This window comes from Cucumis melo, chromosome 10, assembly GCF_025177605.1.
Source record: "Cucumis melo cultivar AY chromosome 10, USDA_Cmelo_AY_1.0, whole genome shotgun sequence".
In the NCBI taxonomy this organism is placed as follows: Eukaryota; Viridiplantae; Streptophyta; class Magnoliopsida; order Cucurbitales; family Cucurbitaceae; genus Cucumis; species Cucumis melo.
The window spans coordinates 24823211-24840526 of NC_066866.1; positions in this window are offsets into that span (position 1 = coordinate 24823211).

Below are 17316 nucleotides of genomic sequence, written 5' to 3' on the forward strand. Positions count from 1 at the left end.
TTGAAGTCCTCGGAGCACGAGACCCGAAGATCGAAAGACTTATGACCAATACGGAGCAAAGGGAAGAAACCGTCGGGGGACCGCTTTTTACCCCAGGACGAGAAAACTGAGTCCGGGGCATTCCCGCTCGCGTTTTCTTGGGACGAGCACCGGAAGTCCTCGAGCTCAGCCCGTTTCCTTCGCTGCAAGTGCATTTCCAGTGGTTTCTGACACCGGACGAGCGTTCGCCACTCGTTGGAAGCTTCGGCCATCTTTTGGACCGTTTTGGGTCGCACCACAGTTCTCCCTCCAACGAGCTCGCTTCCCGACCTATACCTCCGGAAAACGTGTCAGGGAGCATGCCAGGAGTGTGGGTTGAAGTCCTCGGAGCACGAGACCCGAAGATCGAAAGACTTATGAACAATACGGAGCAAAGGGAAGAAACCGTCGGGGGACCGCTTTTTACCCCAGGACGAGAAAACTGAGTCCGGGGCATTCCCGCTCGCGTTTTCTTGGGACGAGCACCGGAAGTCCTCGAGCTCAGCCCGTTTCCTTCGCTGCAAGTGCATTTCCAGTGGTTTCTGACACCGGACGAGCGTTCGCCACTCGTTGGAAGCTTCGGCCATCTTTTGGACCGTTTTGGGTCGCACCACAGTTCTCCCTCCAACGAGCTCGCTTCCCGACCTATACCTCCGGAAAACGTGTCAGGGAGCATGCCAGGAGTGTGGGTTGAAGTCCTCGGAGCACGAGACCCGAAAATCGAAAGACTTATGACCAATACGGAGCAAAGGGAAGAAACCGTCGGGGGACCGCTTTTTACCCCAGGACGAGAAAACTGAGTCCGGGGCATTCCCGCTCGCGTTTTCTTGGGACGAGCACCGGAAGTCCTCGAGCTCAGCCCGTTTCCTTCGCTGCAAGTGCATTTCCAGTGGTTTCTGACACCGGACGAGCGTTCGCCACTCGTTGGAAGCTTCGGCCATCTTTTGGACCGTTTTGGGTCGCACCACAGTTCTCCCTCCAACGAGCTCGCTTCCCGACCTATACCTCCGGAAAACGTGTCAGGGAGCATGCCAGGAGTGTGGGTTGAAGTCCTCGGACCACGAGACCCGAAGATCGAAAGACTTATGACCAATACGGAGCAAAGGGAAGAAACCGTCGGGGGACCGCTTTTTACCCCAGGACGAGAAAACTGAGTCCGGGGCATTCCCGCTCGCGTTTTCTTGGGACGAGCACCGGAAGTCCTCGAGCTCAGCCCGTTTCCTTCGCTGCAAGTGCATTTCCAGTGGTTTCTGACACCGGACGAGCGTTCGCCACTCGTTGGAAGCTTCGGCCATCTTTTGGACCGTTTTGGGTCGCTACACAGTTCTCCCTCCAACGAGCTCGCTTCCCGACCTATACCTCCGGAAAACGTGTCAGGGAGCATGCCAGGAGTGTGGGTTGAAGTCCTCGGAGCACGAGACGCGAAGATCGAAAGACTTATGACCAATACGGAGCAAAGGGAAGAAACCGTCGGGGGACCGCTTTTTACCCCAGGACGAGAAAACTGAGTCCGGGGCATTCCCGCTCGCGTTTTCTTGGGACGAGCACCGGAAGTCCTCGAGCTCAGCCCGTTTCCTTCGCTGCAAGTGCATTTCCAGTGGTTTCTGACACCGGACGAGCGTTCGCCACTCGTTGGAAGCTTCGGCCATCTTTTGGACCGTTTTGGGTCGCACCACATTTCTCCCTCCAACGAGCTCGCTTCCCGACCTATACCTCCGGAAAACGTGTCAGGGAGCATGCCAGGAGTGTGGGTTGAAGTCCTCGGAGCACGAGACCCGAAGATCGAAAGACTTATGACCAATACGGAGCAAAGGGAAGAAACCGTCGGGGGACCGCTTTTTACCCCAGGACGAGAAAACTGAGTCCGGGGCATTCCCGCTCGCGTTTTCATGGGACGAGCACCGGAATTCCTCGAGCTCAGCCCGTTTCCTTCGCTGCAAGTGCATTTCCAGTGGTTTCTGACACCGGACGAGCGTTCGCCACTCGTTGGAAGCTTCGGCCATCTTTTGGACCGTTTTGGGTCGCACCACAGTTCTCCCTCCAACGAGCTCGCTTCCCGACCTATACCTCCGGAAAACGTGTCAGGGAGCATGCCAGGAGTGTGGGTTGAAGTCCTCGGAGCACGAGACCCGAAGATCGAAAAACTTATGACCAATACGGAGCAAAGGGGAGAAACCGTCGAGGGACCGCTTTTTACCCCAGGACGAGAAAACTGAGTCCGGGGCATTCCCGCTCGCGTTTTCTTGGGACGAGCACCGGAAGTCCTCGAGCTCAGCCCGTTTCCTTCGCTGCAAGTCCATTTCCAGTGGTTTCTGACACCGGACGAGCGTTCGCCACTCGTTGGAAGCTTCGGCCATCTTTTGGACCGTTTTGGGTCGCACCACAGTTCTCCCTCCAACGAGCTCGCTTCCCGACCTATACCTCCGGAAAACGTGTCAGGGAGCATGCCAGGAGTGTGGGTTGAAGTCCTCGGAGCACGAGACCCGAAGATCGAAAGACTTATGACCAATACGGAGCAAAGGGAAGAAACCGTCGGGGGACCGCTTTTTACCCCAGGACGAGAAAACTGAGTCCGTGGCATTCCCGCTCGCGTTTTCTTGGGACGAGCACCGGAAGTCCTCGAGCTCAGCCCGTTTCCTTCGCTGCAAGTGCATTTCCAGTGGTTTCTGACACCGGACGAGCGTTCGCCACTCGTTGGAAGCTTCGGCCATCTTTTGGACCGTTTTGGGTCGCACCACAGTTCTCCCTCCAACGAGCTCGCTTCCCGACCTATACCTCCGGAAAACGTGTCAGGGAGCATGCCAGGAGTGTGGGTTGAAGTCCTCGGAGCACGAGACCCGAAGATCGAAAGACTTATGACCAATACGGAGCAAAGGGAAGAAATCGTCGGGGGACCGCTTTTTACCCCAGGACGAGAAAACTGAGTCCGGGGCATTCCCGCTCGCGTTTTCTTGGGACGAGCACCGGAAGTCTTCGAGCTCAGCCCGTTTCCTTCGCTGCAAGTGCATTTCCAGTGGTTTCTGACACCGGACGAGCGTTCGCCACTCTTTGGAAGCTTCGGCCATCTTTTGGACCGTTTGGGGTCGCACCACAGTTCTCCCTCCAACGAGCTCGCTTCCCGACCTATACCTCCGGAAAACGTGTCAGGGAGCATGCCAGGAGTGTGGGTTGAAGTCCTCGGAGCACGAGACCCGAAGATCGAAAGACTTATGACCAATACGGAGCAAAGGGAAGAAATCGTCGGGGGACCGCTTTTTACCCCAGGACGAGAAAACTGAGTCCGGGGCATTCCCGCTCGCGTTTTCTTGGGACGAGCACCGGAAGTCTTCGAGCTCAGCCCGTTTCCTTCGCTGCAAGTGCATTTCCAGTGGTTTCTGACACCGGACGAGCGTTCGCCACTCTTTGGAAGCTTCGGCCATCTTTTGGACCGTTTGGGGTCGCACCACAGTTCTCCCTCCAACGAGCTCGCTTCCCGACCTATACCTCCGGAAAACGTGTCAGGGAGCATGCCAGGAGTGTGGGTTGAAGTCCTCGGAGCACGAGACCCGAAGATCGAAAGACTTATGACCAATACGGAGCAAAGGGAAGAAACCGTCGGGGGACCGCTTTTTACCCCAGGACGAGAAAACTGAGTCCGGGGCATTCCCGCTCGCGTTTTCTTGGGACGAGCACCGGAAGTCCTCGAGCTCAGCCCGTTTCCTTCGCTGCAAGTGCATTTCCAGTGGTTTCTGACACCGGACGAGCGTTCGCCACTCGTTGGAAGCTTCGGCCATCTTTTGGACCGTTTTGGGTCGCACCACAGTTCTCCCTCCAACGAGCTCGCTTCCCGACCTATACCTCCGGAAAACGTGTCAGGGAGCATGCCAGGAGTGTGGGTTGAAGTCCTCGGAGCACGAGACCCGAAGATCGAAAGACTTATGACCAATACGGAGCAAAGGGAAGAAATCGTCGGGGGACCGCTTTTTACCCCAGGACGAGAAAACTGAGTCCGGGGCATTCCCGCTCGCGTTTTCTTGGGACGAGCACCGGAAGTCTTCGAGCTCAGCCCGTTTCCTTCGCTGCAAGTGCATTTCCAGTGGTTTCTGACACCGGACGAGCGTTCGCCACTCGTTGGAAGCTTCGGCCATCTTTTGGACCGTTTTGGGTCGCACCACAGTTCTCCCTCCAACGAGCTCGCTTCCCGACCTATACCGCCGGAAAACGTGTCAGGGAGCATGCCAGGAGTGTGGGTTGAAGTCCTCAGAGCACGAGACCCGAAGATCGAAAGACTTATGACCAATACGGAGCAAAGGGAAGAAACCGTCGGGGGACCGCTTTTTACACCAGGACGAGAAAACTGAGTCCGGGGCATTCCCGCTCGCGTTTTCTTGGGACGAGCACCGGAAGTCCTCGAGCTCAGCCCGTTTCCTTCGCTACAAGTGCATTTCCAGTGGTTTCTGACACCGAACGAGCGTTCGCCACTCGTTGGAAGCTTCGGCCATCTTTTGGACCGTTTTGGGTCGCACCACAGTTCTCCCTCCAACGAGCTCGCTTCCCGACCTATACCTCCGGAAAACGTGTCAGGAGCATGCCAGGAGTGTGGGTTGAAGTCCTCGGAGCACGAGACCCGAAGATCGAAACACTTATGACCAATACGGAGCAAAGGGAAGAAACCGTCGGGGGACCGCTTTTTACCCCAGGACGAGAAAACTGAGTCCGGGGCATTCCCGCTCGCGTTTTCTTGGGACGAGCACCGGAAGTCCTCGAGCTCAGCCCGTTTCCTTCGCTGCAAGTGCATTTCCAGTGGTTTCTGACACCGGACGAGCGTTCGCCACTCGTTGGAAGCTTCGGCCATCTTTTGGACCGTTTTGGGTTGCACCACAGTTCTCCCTCCAACGAGCTCGCTTCCCGACCTATACCTCCGGAAAACGTGTCAGGGAGCATGCCAGGAGTGTGGGTTGAAGTCCTCGGAGCACGAGACCCGAAGATCGAAAGACTTATGACCAATACGGAGCAAAGGGAAGAAACCGTCGGGGGACCGCTTTTTACCCTAAGACGAGAAAACTGAGTCCGGGGCATTCCCGCTCGCATTTTCTTGGGACGAGCACCGGAAGTCCTCGAGCTCAGCCCGTTTCCTTCGCTGCAAGTGCATTTCCAGTGGTTTCTGACACCGGACGAGCGTTCGCCACTCGTTGGAAGCTTCGGCCATCTTTTGGACCGTTTTGGGTCGCACCACAGTTCTCCCTCCAACGAGCTCGTTTCCCGACCTATACCTCCGGAAAACGTGTCAGGGAGCATGCCAGGAGTGTGGGTTGAAGTCCTCGGAGCACGAGACCCGAAGATCGAAAGACTTATGACCAATACGGAGCAAAGGGAAGAAACCGTCGGGGGACCGCTTTTTACCCCAGGACGAGAAAACGGAGTCCGGGGCATTCCCGCTCGCGTTTTCTTGGGACGAGCACCGGAAGTCCTCGAGCTCAGCCCGTTTCCTTCGCTGCAAGTGCATTTCCAGTGGTTTCTGACACCGGACGAGCGTTCGCCACTCGTTGGAAGCTTCGGCCATCTTTTGGACCGTTTTGGGTCGCACCACAGTTCTCCCTCCAATGAGCTCGTTTCCCGACCTATACCTCCGGAAAACGTGTCAGGGAGCATGCCAGGAGTGTGGGTTGAAGTCCTCGGAGCACGAGACCCGAAGATCGAAAGACTTATGACCAATACGGAGCAAAGGGAAGAAACCGTCGGGGGACCGCTTTTTACCCAGGACGAGAAAACGGAGTTCGGGGCATTCCCGCTCGCGTTTTCTTGGGACGAGCACCGGAAGTCCTCGAGCTCCGCCCGTTTCCTTCGCTGCAAGTGCATTTCCAGTGGTTTCTGACACCGGACGAGCGTTCGCCACTCGTTGGAAGCTTCGGCCATCTTTTGGACCGTTTTGGGTCGCACCACAGTTCTCCCTCCAACGAGCTCGTTTCCCGACCTATACCTCCGGAAAACGTGTCAGGGAGCATGCCAGGAGTGTGGGTTGAAGTCCTCGGAGCACGAGACCCGAAGATCGAAAGACTTATGACCAATACGGAGCAAAGGGAAGAAACCGTCGGGGGACCGCTTTTTACCCCAGGACGAGAAAACTGAGTCCGGGGCATTCCCGCTCGCGTTTTCTTGGGACGAGCACCGGAAGTCCTCGAGCTCAGCCCGTTTCCTTCGCTGCAAGTGCATTTCCAGTGGTTTCTGACACCGGACAAGCGTTCGCCACTCGTTGGAAGCTTCGGCCATCTTTTGGACCGTTTTGGGTCGCACCACAGTTCTCCCTCCAACGAGCTCGCTTCCCGACCTATACCTCCGGAAAACGTGTCAGGGAGCATGCCAGGAGTGTGGGTTGAAGTCCTCGGAGCACGAGACCCGAAGATCGAAAGACTTATGACCAATACGGAGCAAAGGAAAGAAACCGTCGGGGGACCGCTTTTTACCCCAGGACGAGAAAACTGAGTCCGGGGCATTCCCGCTCGCGTTTTCTTGGGACGAGCACCGGAAGTCCTCGAGCTCAGCCCGTTTCCTTCGCTGCAAGTGCATTTCCAGTGGTTTCTGACACCGGACGAGCGTTCGCCACTCGTTGGAAGCTTCGGCCATCTTTTGGACCGTTTTGGGTCGCACCACAGTTCTCCCTCCAACGAGCTCGCTTCCCGACCTATACCTCCGGAAAACGTGTCAGGGAGCATGCCAGGAGTGTGGGTTGAAGTCCTCGGAGCACGAGACCCGAAGATCGAAAGACTTATGACCAATACGGAGCAAAGGGAAGAAATCGTCGGGGGACCGCTTTTTACCCCAGGACGAGAAAACTGAGTCCGGGGCATTCCCGCTCGCGTTTTCTTGGGACGAGCACCGGAAGTCCTCGAGCTCAGCCCGTTTCCTTCGCTGCAAGTGCATTTCCAGTGGTTTCTGACACCGGACGAGCGTTCGCCACTCGTTGGAAGCTTCGGCCATCTTTTGGACCGTTTTGGGTCGCACCACAGTTCTCACTCCAACGAGCTCGCTTCCCGACCTATACCTCCGGAAAACGTGTCAGGGAGCATGCCAGGAGTGTGGGTTGAAGTCCTCGGAGCACGAGACCCGAAGATCGAAAGACTTATGACCAATACGGAGCAAAGGGAAGAAACCGTCGGGGGACCGCTTTTTACCCCAGGACGAGAAAACTGAGTCCGGGGCATTCCCGCTCGCGTTTTCTTGGGACGAGCACCGGAAGTCCTCGAGCTCAGCCCGTTTCCTTCGCTGCAAGTGCATTTCCAGTGGTTTCTGACACCGGACGAGCGTTCGCCACTCGTTGGAAGCTTCGGCCATCTTTTGGACCGTTTTGGGTCGCACCACAGTTCTCCCTCCAACGAGCTCGCTTCCCGACCTATACCTCCGGAAAACGTGTCAGGGAGCATGCCAGGAGTGTGGGTTGAAGTCCTCGGAGCACGAGACCCGAAGATCGAAAGAGTTATGACCAATACGGAGCAAAGGGAAGAAACCGTCGGGGGACCGCTTTTTACCCCAGGAGGAGAAAACTGAGTCCGGGGCATTCCCGCTCGCGTTTTCTTGGGACGAGCACCGGAAGTCCTCGAGCTCAGCCCGTTTCCTTCGCTGCAAGTGCATTTCCAGTGGTTTCTGACACCGGACGAGCGTTCGCCACTCGTTGGAAGCTTCGGCCATCTTTTGGACCGTTTTGGGTCGCACCACAGTTCTCCCTCCAACGAGCTCGCTTCCCGACCTATACCTCCAGAAAACGTGTCAGGGAGCATGCCAGGAGTGTGGGTCTAAGTCCTCGGAGCACGAGACCCGAAGATCGAAAGACTTATGACCAATACGGAGCAAAGGGAAGAAACCGTCGGGGGACCGCTTTTTACCCCAGGACGAGAAAACTGAGTCCGGGGCATTCCCGCTCGCGTTTTCTTGGGACGAGCACCGGAAGTCCTCGAGCTCAGCCCGTTTCCTTCGCTGCAAGTGCATTTCCAGTGGTTTCTGACACCGGACAAGCGTTCGCCACTCGTTGGAAGCTTCGGCCATCTTTTGGACCGTTTTGGGTCGCACCACAGTTCTCCCTCCAACGAGCTCGCTTCCCGACCTATACCTCCGGAAAACGTGTCAGGGAGCATGCCAGGAGTGTGGGTTGAAGTCCTCGGAGCACGAGACCCGAAGATCGAAAGACTTATGACCAATACGGAGCAAAGGGAAGAAATCGTCGGGGGACCGCTTTTTACCCCAGGACGAGAAAACTGAGTCCGGGGCATTCCCGCTCGCGTTTTCTTGGGACGAGCACCGGAAGTCCTCGAGCTCAGCCCGTTTCCTTCGCTGCAAGTGCATTTCCAGTGGTTTCTGACACCGGACGAGCGTTCGCCACTCGTTGGAAGCTTCGGCCATCTTTTGGACCGTTTTGGGTCGCACCACAGTTCTCCCTCCAACGAGCTCGCTTCCCGACCTATACCTCCGGAAAACGTGTCAGGGAGCATGCCAGGAGTGTGGGTTGAAGTCCTCGGAGCACGAGACCCGAAGATCGAAAGACTTATGACCAATACGGAGCAAAGGGAAAAAACCGTCGGGGGACCGCTTTTTACCCCAGGACGAGAAAACTGAGTCCGGGGCATTCCCGCTCGCGTTTTCTTGGGACGAGCACCGGAAGTCTCGAGCTCAGCCCGTTTCCTTCGCTGCAAGTGCATTTCCAGTGGTTTCTGACACCGGACGAGCGTTCGCCACTCGTTGGAAGCTTCGGCCATCTTTTGGACCGTTTTGGGTCGCACCACAGTTCTCCCTCCAACGAGCTCGCTTCCCGACCTATACCTCCGGAAAACGTGTCAGGGAGCATGCCAGGAGTGTGGGTTGAAGTCCTCGGAGCACGAGACCCGAAGATCGAAAGACTTATGACCAATACGGAGCAAAGGGAAGAAACCGTCGGGGGACCGCTTTTTACCCCAGGACGAGAAAACGGAGTCCGGGGCATTCCCGCTCGCGTTTTCTTGGGACGAGCACCGGAAGTCCTCGAGCTCAGCCCGTTTCCTTCGCTGCAAGTGCATTTCCAGTGGTTTCTGACACCGGACGAGCGTTCGCCACTCGTTGGAAGCTTCGGCTATCTTTTGGACCGTTTTGGGTCGCACCACAGTTCTCCCTCCAACGAGCTCGTTTCCCGACCTATACCTCCGGAAAACGTGTCAGGGAGCATGCCAGGAGTGTGGGTTGAAGTCCTCGGAGCACGAGACCCGAAGATCGAAAGACTTATGACCAATACGGAGCAAAGGGAAGAAACCGTCGGGGGACCGCTTTTTACCCCAGGACGAGAAAATTGAGTCCGGGGCATTCCCGCTCGCGTTTTCTTGGGACGAGCACCGGAAGTCCTCGAGCTCAGCCCGTTTCCTTCGCTGCAAGTGCATTTCCAGTGGTTTCTGACACCGGACGAGCGTTCGCCACTCGTTGGAAGCTTCGGCCATCTTTTGGACCGTTTTGAGTCGCACCACAGTTCTCCCTCCAACGAGCTCGCTTCCCGACCTATACCTCCGGAAAACGTGTCAGGGAGCATGCCAGGAGTGTGGGTTGAAGTCCTCGGAGCACGAGACCCGAAGATCGAAAGACTTATGACCAATACGGAGCAAAGGGAAAAAACCGTCGGGGGACCGCTTTTTACCCCAGGACGAGAAAACTGAGTCCGGGGCATTCCCGCTCGCGTTTTCTTGGGACGAGCACCGGAAGTCTCGAGCTCAGCCCGTTTCCTTCGCTGCAAGTGCATTTCCAGTGGTTTCTGACACCGGACGAGCGTTCGCCACTCGTTGGAAGCTTCGGCCATCTTTTGGACCGTTTTGGGTCGCACCACAGTTCTCCCTCCAACGAGCTCGCTTCCCGACCTATACCTCCGGAAAACGTGTCAGGGAGCATGCCAGGAGTGTGGGTTGAAGTCCTCGGAGCACGAGACCCGAAGATCGAAAGACTTATGACCAATACGGAGCAAAGGGAAGAAACCGTCGGGGGACCGCTTTTTACCCCAGGACGAGAAAATTGAGTCCGGAGCATTCCCGCTCGCGTTTTCTTGGGACGAGCACCGGAAGTCCTCGAGCTCAGCCCGTTTCCTTCGCTGCAAGTGCATTTCCAGTGGTTTCTGACACCGGACGAGCGTTCGCCACTCGTTGGAAGCTTCGGCCATCTTTTGGACCGTTTTGGGTCGCACCACAGTTCTCCCTCCAACGAGCTCGCTTCCCGACCTATACCTCCGGAAAACGTGTCAGGGAGCATGCCAGGAGTGTGGGTTGAAGTCCTCGGAGCACGAGACCCGAGATCGAAAGACTTATGACCAATACGGAGCAAAGGGAAGAAACCGTCGGGGGACCGCTTTTTACCCCAGGACGAGAAAACTGAGTCCGGGGCATTCCCGCTCGCGTTTTCTTGGGACGAGCACCGGAAGTCCTCGAGCTCAGCCCGTTTCCTTCGCTGCAAGTGCATTTCCAGTGGTTTCTGACACCGGACGAGCGTTCGCCACTCGTTGGAAGCTTCGGCCATCTTTTGGACCGTTTTGGGTCGCACCACAGTTCTCCCTCCAACGAGCTCGCTTCCCGACCTATACCTCCGGAAAACGTGTCAGGGAGCATGCCAGGAGTGTGGGTTGAAGTCCTCGGAGCACGAGACCCGAAGATCGAAAGACTTATGACCAATACGGAGCAAAGGGAAGAAACCGTCGGGGGACCGCTTTTTACTTCAGGACGAGAAAACTGAGTCCGGGGCATTCCCGCTCGCGTTTTCTTGGGACGAGCACCGGAAGTCCTCGAGCTCAGCCCGTTTCCTTCGCTGCAAGTGCATTTCCAGTGGTTTCTGACACCGGACGAGCGTTCGCCACTCGTTGGAAGCTTCGGCCATCTTTTGGACCGTTTTGGGTCGCACCACAGTTCTCCCTCCAACGAGCTCGCTTCCCGACCTATACCTCCGGAAAACGTGTCAGGGAGCATGCCAGGAGTGTGGGTTGAAGTCCTCGGAGCACGAGACCCGAAGATCGAAAGACTTATGACCAATACGGAGGAAAGGGAAGAAACCGTCGGGGGACCGCTTTTTACCCCAGGACGAGAAAACTGAGTCGGGGGCATTCCCGCTGCGTTTTCTTGGGACGAGCACCGGAAGTCCTCGAGCTCAGCCCGTTTCCTTCGCTGCAAGTGCATTTCCAGTGGTTTCTGACACCGGACGAGCGTTCGCCACTCGTTGGAAGCTTCGGCCATCTTTTGGACCGTTTTGGGTCGCACCACAGTTCTCCCTCCAACGAGCTCGCTTCCCGACCTATACCTCCGGAAAACGTGTCCGGGAGCATGCCAGGAGTGTGGGTTGAAGTCCTCGGAGCACGAGACCCGAAGATCGAAAGACTTATGACCAATACGGAGCAAAGGGAAGAAACCGTCGGGGGACCGCTTTTTACCCCAGGACGAGAAAACTGAGTCCGGGGCATTCCCGCTCGCGTTTTCTTGGGACGAGTACCGGAAGTCCTCGAGCTCAGCCCGTTTCCTTCGCTGCAAGTGCATTTCCAGTGGTTTCTGACACCGGACGAGCGTTCGCCACTCGTTGGAAGCTTCGGCCATCTTTTGGACCGTTTTGGGTCGCACCACAGTTCTCCCTCCAACGAGCTCGCTTCCCGACCTATACCTCCGGAAAACGTGTCAGGGAGCATGCCAGGAGTGTGGGTTGAAGTCCTCGGAGCACGAGACCCGAAGATCGAAAGACTTATGACCAATACGGAGCAAAGGGAAGAAACCGTCGGGGGACCGCTTTTTACCCCAGGACGAGAAAACTGAGTCCGGGGCATTCCCGCTGCGTTTTCTTGGGACGAGCACCGGAAGTCCTCGAGCTCAGCCCGTTTCCTTCGCTGCAAGTGCATTTCCAGTGGTTTCTGACACCGGACGAGCGTTCGCCACTCGTTGGAAGCTTCGGCCATCTTTTGGACCGTTTTGGGTCGCACCACAGTTCTCCCTCCAACGAGCTCGCTTCCCGACCTATACCTCTGGAAAACGTGTCCGGGAGCATGCCAGGAGTGTGGGTTGAAGTCCTCGGAGCACGAGACCCGAAGATCGAAAGACTTATGACCAATACGGAGCAAAGGGAAGAAACCGTCGGGGGACCGCTTTTTACCCAGGACGAGAAAACTCAGTCCGGGGCATTCCCGCTCGCGTTTTCTTGGGACGAGCACCGGAAGTCCTCGAGCTCATCCCGTTTCCTTCGCTGCAAGTGCATTTCCAGTGGTTTCTGACACCGGACGAGCGTTCGCCACTCGTTGGAAGCTTCGGCCATCTTTTGGACCGTTTTGGGTCGCACCACAGTTCTCCCTCGTACGAGCTCGCTTCCTGACCTATACCTCCGGAAAACGTGTCAGGGAGCATGCCATGAGTGTGGGTTGAAGTCCTCGGAGCACGAGAGCCGAAGATCGAAAGACTTATGACCACGGAGCAACGGGAAGAAACCGTCGGGGGACCGCTTTTTACCCCAGGACGAGAAAATTGAGTCCGGGGCATTCCCGCTCGCGTTTTCTTGGGACGAGCACCGGAAGTCCTCGAGCTCAGCCCGTTTCCTTCGCTGCAAGTGCATTTCAAGTGGTTTCTGACACCGGACGAGCGTTCGCCACTCGTTGGAAGCTTCGGCCATCTTTTGGACCGTTTTGGGTCGCACCACAGTTCTCCCTCGTACGAGCTCGCTTCCCGACCTATACCTCCGGAAAACGTGTCAGGGAGCATGCCATGAGTGTGGGTTGAAGTCCTCGGAGCACGAGACCCGAAGATCGAAAGACTTATGACCAATACGGAGCAAAGGGAAGAAACCGTCGGGGGACCGCTTTTTACACCAGGACGAGAAAACTGAGTCCGGGGCATTCCCGCTCGCGTTTTCTTGGGACGAGCACCGGAAGTCCTCGAGCTCAGGCCGTTTCTTTCGCTTCAAGTGCATTTCAAGTGGTTTCTGACACCGGACGAGCGTTCGCCACTCGTTGGAAGCTTCGGTCATCTTTTGGACCGTTTTGGGTCGCACCACAGTTCTCCCTCCAACGAGCTCGCTTCCCGACCTATACCTCCGGAAAACGTGTCAGGGAGCATGCCAGGAGTGTGGGTTGAAGTCCTCGGAGCACGAGACCCGAAGATCGAAAGACTTATGACCAATACGGAGCAAAGGGAAGAAACCGTCGGGGGACCGCTTTTTACCCCAGGACGAGAAAACTGAGTCCGGGGCATTCCCGCTCGCGTTTTCTTGGGACGAGCACCGGAAGTCCTCGAGCTCAACCCGTTTCCTTCGCTGCAAGTGTATTTCCAGTGGTTTCTGACACCGGACGAGCGTTCGCCACTCGTTGGAAGCTTCGGCCATCTTTTGGACCGTTTTGGGTCGCACCACAGTTCTCCCTCCAACGAGCTCGCTTCCCGACCTATACCTCCGGAAAAGTGTCAGGGAGCATGCCAGGAGTGTGGGTTGAAGTCCTCGGAGCACGAGACCCGAAGATCGAAAGACTTATGAATAATACGGAGCAAAGGGAAGAAACCGTCGGGGGACCGCTTTTTACCCCAGGACGAGAAAACTGAGTCCGGGGCATTCCCGCTCGCGTTTTCTTGGGACGAGCACCGGAAGTCCTCGAGCTCAGCCCGTTTCCTTCGCTGCAAGTGCATTTCCAGTGGTTTCCGACACCGGACGAGCGTTCGCCACTCGTTGGAAGCTTCGGCCATTTTTTGGACCGTTTTGGGTCGCACCACAGTTCTCCCTCCAACGAGCTCGCTTCCCGACCTATACCTCCGGAAAACGTGTCCGAGAGCATACCACAAGTGTGGGTTGAAGTCCTCGGAGCACGAGACCCGAAGATCGAAAGACTTATGACCAATACGGAGCAAAGGGAAGAAACCGCGGGGGACCGCTTTTTACCCCAGGACGAGAAAACTGAGTCCGGGGCATTCCCGCTCGCGTTTTCTTGGGACGAGCACCGGAAGTCCTCGAGCTCAGCCCGTTTCCTTCGCTGCAAGTGCATTTCCAGTGGTTTCTGACACCAGACGAACGTTCGCCACTCGTTGGAAGCTTCGGCCATCTTTTGGACCGTTTTGGGTCGCACCACAGTTCTCCCTCCAACGAGCTCGCTTCCCGACCTATACCTCCGGAAAACGTGTCAGGGAGGATGCTAGGAGTGTGGGTTGAAGTCCTCGGAGCACGAGACCTGAAGATCGAAAGACTTATGACCAATACGGAGCAAAGGGAAGAAACCGTCGGGGGACCGCTTTTTACCCCATGACGAGAAAACGGAGTCCGGGGCATTCCCGCTCGCGTTTTCTTGGGACGAGCACCGGAAGTCCTCGAGCTCAGCCCGTTTCCTTCGCTGCAAGTGCATTTCCAGTGGTTTCTGACACCGGACGAGCGTTCGCCACTCGTTGGAAGCTTCGGCCATCTTTTGGACCGTTTTGGGTCGCACCACAGTTCTCCCTCCAACGAGCTCGCTTCCCGACCTATACCTCCGGAAAACGTGTCAGGGAGCATGCCAGGAGTGTGGGTTGAAGTCCTCGGAGCACGAGACCCGAAGATCGAAAGACTTATGACCAATACGGAGCAAAGGGAAGAAACCGTCAGGGGACCGCTTTTTACCCCAGGACGAGAAAACTGAGTCCGGGGCATTCCCGCTCGCGTTTTCTTGGGACGAGCACCGGAAGTCCTCGAGCTCAGCCCGTTTCCTTCGCTGCAAGTGCATTTCCAGTGGTTTCTGACACCGGACGAGCGTTCGCCACTCGTTGGAAGCTTCGGCCATCTTTTGGACCGTTTTGGGTCGCACAACAGTTCTCCGTCCAACGAGCTCGCTTCCCGACCTATACCTCCGGAAAACGTGTCAGGGAGCATGCCAGGAGTGTGGGTTGAAGTCCTCGGAGCACCAGACAAGAAGATCGAAAGACATATGACCAATACGGAGCAAAGGGAAGAAACCGTCGGGGGACCGCTTTTTACCCCAAGACGAGAAAACTGAGTCCGGGGCATTCTCGCTCGCGTTTTCTTGGGACGAGCACCGGAAGTCCTCGAGCTCAGCTCGTTTCCTTCGCTAGAAGTGCATTTCCAGTGGTTTCTGACACCGGACGAGCGTTCGCCACTCGTTGGAAGCTTCGGCCATCTTTTGGACCGTTTTGGGTCGCACCACAGTTCTCCCTCCATCGAGCTCGCTTCCCGACCTATACCTCCGGAAAACGTGTCAGGGAGCATGCCATGAGTGTGGGTTGAAGTCCTCGGAGCACGAGACCCGAAGATCGAAAGACTTATGACCAATACGGAGCAAAGGGAAGAAACCGTCGGGGGACCGCTTTGTACTCCAGGACGAGAAAACTGAGTCCGAGGCATTCCCGCTCGCGTTTTCTTGGGACGAGCACCGGAAGTCCTCGAGCTCAGCCCGTTTCATTCGCTGCAAGTGCATTTCCAGTGGTTTCTGACACCGGACGAGCGTTCGCCACTCGTTGGAAGCTTCGGCCATCTTTTGGACCGTTTTGGGTCGCACCACAGTTCTCCCTCCAACGAGCTTGCTTCCCGACCTATACCTCTGGAAAACGTGTCAGGGAGCATGCCAGGAGTGTGGGTTGAAGTCCTCGGAGCACGAGACCCGAAGATCGAAAGACTTATGACCAATACGGAGCAAAGGGAAGAAACCGTCGGGGGACCGCTTTTTACCCCAGGACGAGAAAACTGAGTCCGGGGCATTATCGCTTGCGTTTTCTTGGGACGAGCACCGGAAGTCCTCGAGCTCAGCCCGTTTCCTTCGCTGCAAGTGCATTTCCAGTGGTTTCTGACACCGGACGAGCGTTCGCCACTCGTTGGAAGCTTCGGCCATCTTTTGGACCGTTTTGGGTCGCACCACAGTTCTCCCTCCAACGAGCTTGCTTCCCGACCTATACCTCTGGAAAACGTGTCAGGGAGCATGCCAGGAGTGTGGGTTGAAGTCCTCGGAGCACGAGACCCGAAGATCGAAAGACTTATGACCAATACGGAGCAAAGGGAAGAAACCGTCGGGGGACCGCTTTTTACCCCATGACGAGAAAACTGAGTCCGGGGCATTATCGCTTGCGTTTTCTTGGGACGAGCACCGGAAGTCCTCGAGCTCAGCCCGTTTCCTTCGCTGCAAGTGCATTTCCAGTGGTTTCTGACACCGGACGAGCGTTCGCCACTCGTTGGAAGCTTCGGCCATCTTTGGACCGTTTTGGGTCGCACCACAGTTCTCCCTCCAACGAGCTCGCTTCCCGACCTATACCTCTTGAAAACGTGTCAGAGAGCATGCCAGGAGTGTGGGTTGAAGTCCTCGGAGCACGAGACCCGAAGATCGAAAGACTTATGACCAATACGGAGCAAAGGGAAGAAACCGTCGGGGGACCGCTTTTTACCCAAGGACGAGAAAACTGAGTCGGGGGCATTCCCGCTCGCGTTTTCTTGGGACGAGCACCGGAAGTCCTCGAGCTCAGCCCGTTTCCTTCGCTGCAAGTGCATTTCCAGTGGTTTCTGACACCGGACGAGCGTTCGCCACTCGTTGGAAGCTTCGGCCATCTTTTGGACCGTTTTGGGTCGCACCACAGTTCTCCCTCCATCGAGCTCGCTTCCCGGCCTATACCTCCGGAAAACGTGTCAGGGAGCATGCCAGGAGTGTGGGTTGAAGTCCTCGGAGCACGAGACCCGAAGATCGAAAGACTTATGACCAATACGGAGCAAAGGGAAGAAACCGTCGGGGGACCGCTTTTTACCCCAGGACGAGAAAACTGAGTCCGGGGCATTCCCGCTCGCGTTTTCTTGGGACGAGCACCGGAAGTCCTTGAGCTCAGCCCGTTTCCTTCGCTGCAAGTGCATTTCCAGTGGTTTCTGACACCGGACGAGCGTTCGCCACTCGTTGGAAGCTTCGGCCATCTTTTGGACCGTTTTGGGTCGCACCACAGTTCTCCCTCCAACGAGCTCGCTTCCCGACCTATACCTCCGGAAAACGTTTCAGAGAGCATGCCAGGAGTGTGGGTTGAAGTCCTCGGAGCACGAGACCCGAAGATCGATAGACTTATGACCAATACGGAGCAAAGGGAAGAAACCGTCGGGGGATCGGTTTTTACCCCAGGACGAGAAAACTGAGTCCGGGGCATTCCCGCTCGCGTTTTCTTGGGACGAGCACCAGAAGTCCTCGAGCTCAGCCCGTTCCCTTCGCTGCAAGTGCATTTCCAGTGGTTTCTGACACCGGACGAGCGTTCGCCACTCGTTGGAAGCTTCGGCCATCTTTCGGATCGTTTTGGGTCACACCACAGTTCTCCAACCAACGAGCTCGCTTCCCGTCCTATACCTCCGGAAAACGTGTCAGGGAGC